The following is a 2,651-nucleotide window of genomic DNA, read 5'->3' as shown; positions in this document are numbered from 1 at the left end:
TGTTATTTGCTGTATGGGCCAAATCTGAGAGAGGGTCTCAATTTCTGTGCTTCAACTGCAACCACCCTGTGCTTCAGCTGCTAAGTAATTTTTGCTCAGACACATTATCATAATGATTCTATAACCTCTTTATTTATTTTCCCTGAACGTTGTAAAAAGGAGCATAAATAGATGAATTTATCATCCAATAAACTTACAACGAATATAAACATTGATACATGTTTTATTGTTAGCTTTTAGGAAGCAGGGTCAGATTTACGTCGATGAAGATGAAACGAAAGCAGACGAATGAATGTTGTTGGTAAAGAGTGTAAGAGAGCAGGAAAGGATGTTGTTGGTAGAGAGTGTAGTGTAAGAGAGCAGGAAAGGATGTGAAGAAAGAACATTTTCTTTCAGTGTCCGAATTCGAACCCAGGACCTATTGAATGAATTGAATGAGAGGCCAACACCTTAACCTCTATACCACCAGAGCCCCTTTATCAGGTTTCAAATTAAACAAATAAAAAAAGTAAATCTATATAGGGTCCTTGACACACAAAGCCTAGCCTCTCTCTGACACACACACACACACACAGCATGCCCCCGTCAATAGGAATTTTTCTGTTCAAGTTGATCTAGAGCTGCACATCTATCTATCTCGGCCTAATTGGTCGCTACTTTATGTTCCCTGCGCACGGCAATTGTGTAAGGCACGACTGGGCAGCAGTAGATCTCAACCAAAGTACCAGTCTACCACTAGACAGGTCTATCAAAGTACCAGTCTACCACTAGACAGGAGGTCTACACCAAAGTACCAGTCTACCACTAGTGCCACGGGTCAAGGCGGCGGTAGGTGGTATCCCGTTCTACCGCCGGCCCCACCATACAGCCTACCTCACTGTACCACCAACTTTATGCTCGTCCCAAGATAGGCGGTATAACCAAGTTTGACTGTATATAGTGGCATCCAAATGGAACTTGAAAATGTAATCACCCAATCATCGTAATTTAGATCTAGATCTAGCCTCTTACCACCCACTCATGCAGCATACCAATTCAAAGCTAAATAAATTCTACATCATCTGACACATTAATATATTTCATCTATGTTAATAGATGCCTAAAATTTGGTCTCTCAAAATCTTGGCCCTTAAAAATCAGGCTTGGCAAAATTGTGCGAAATCAGAGAAACGTCAAATGGTGTTTTTGCGTGTGTAGTATTGAGGCACATCCACATTGGTGGAATGGACTCGTATCCAATATTTAGATCTATCTTTCCAAAAAAAAATTCACTTCTGTCTTATTTATTTATTCTTTTACTCCCATCAAGGAACCTGCCACGGATCTCCCCACTCCCCCCTTGATATATTTCCTCTTAAATTACCTGTAGAAAACGGAAACCTGTCTTCTTAGCAGAAACCTGTCCAACGCTGAAACGGAAAGACAAATCCGCTCCCTTCCGAGGGTTTCACCTGTCTAAGACGGTAAATGCTTTGCCCGCTCAGCCCTGATTTGAAACTTAACTCGCAAGTTTGGTTCCGCTTGGCTCTAAACTAACGCCATGACCATGCCGCTGGGCGAGGAAGGGGAGTAGGGGTGCAATTTGGGGGTAGATGTTACCCCATCATGTGAGTCCTGAGCGATGCAGATGGTCAGGGTAGTGTGGGTATGAAATCTCACGACTGCCCGTGAGAGTGAGAGTGCTCGAGTAGCGAACCACTGCGGAAACTTTCCTGGGTCGCCAGAAGTCAGAGGTGTGAAATTAGACTGACCAATGCCTGCCGCCCTGATCGTACGGACAGCCGGGAAGAGTTCCTCAAATCGTTGTTACATGATGGCAGTGAGGGGTGGCATTGGTTGACTGTGCTTGTTACACCGGTGGGTGGGGCTAAGGGGGGAGGAAGGAAAGGAGATGTTCAAAGGTTTCTGTTTTTAATCGGTCAAACAGTGGTCCTATGAAAGGCAAGCACTGGTGGTAATTGGATAAGTAAGACTGACGCATGTCATGATCAGACAGGATAGCAGCTGAGAGGTGTGAAGTTTTGACCACTGCTTGCCGATCGGACAAGCGATCTTTCATGATCCCACCAGCTGGGCCTTACACCCCCCCCCCCTTCCGTCTCCTGTCTTAGACTAAGACGTCATTTTCTCTGGCTCCCTTGCGATTCCGTCTTACACAGGTTTGACAGTAGCCTACTTTGTGAACTTTGGGTTTGATACCTCGCATTGTATCATTCTTGCGAGCCCTTCAGTTTTTAATTTAATTTTCATATTTTTACACTTTCGAAAATGTGAACGTGCCTTGATGATGTGAGTAAAAGAATAAAGAAGGAAGTGTACTTTTTAAAACAATATTTCAAAAATATAAAATATTAACGCAATCTTAAAATGGTGGCGCCATTATACTATCGGATCGTTGAGGACTCGGCACTTACGTCTACAGGACAGGTTTGACTAGGCAGCTCCTGGACAGGATTCCAAAAACCACACCACACTCCAACCACCCTCTTCCTCGGGATCATTCAACATTTGTTTTTGTTTAGAGAAAAAAAAAAAGGGAAATTGTACATATTATATGGGTAGGCCCTACATTTCAACATTCCGTCAATTTGGGACCCTCTGCCCCCCAGCCACCAACAAAAACAAAAATACATGAAAGAACAGACCGTCTG

Source organism: Aplysia californica, unplaced genomic scaffold, assembly GCF_000002075.1.
Source record: "Aplysia californica isolate F4 #8 unplaced genomic scaffold, AplCal3.0 scaffold01004, whole genome shotgun sequence".
In the NCBI taxonomy this organism is placed as follows: Eukaryota; Metazoa; Mollusca; class Gastropoda; order Aplysiida; family Aplysiidae; genus Aplysia; species Aplysia californica.
This window is presented reverse-complemented; position numbering follows the sequence as displayed.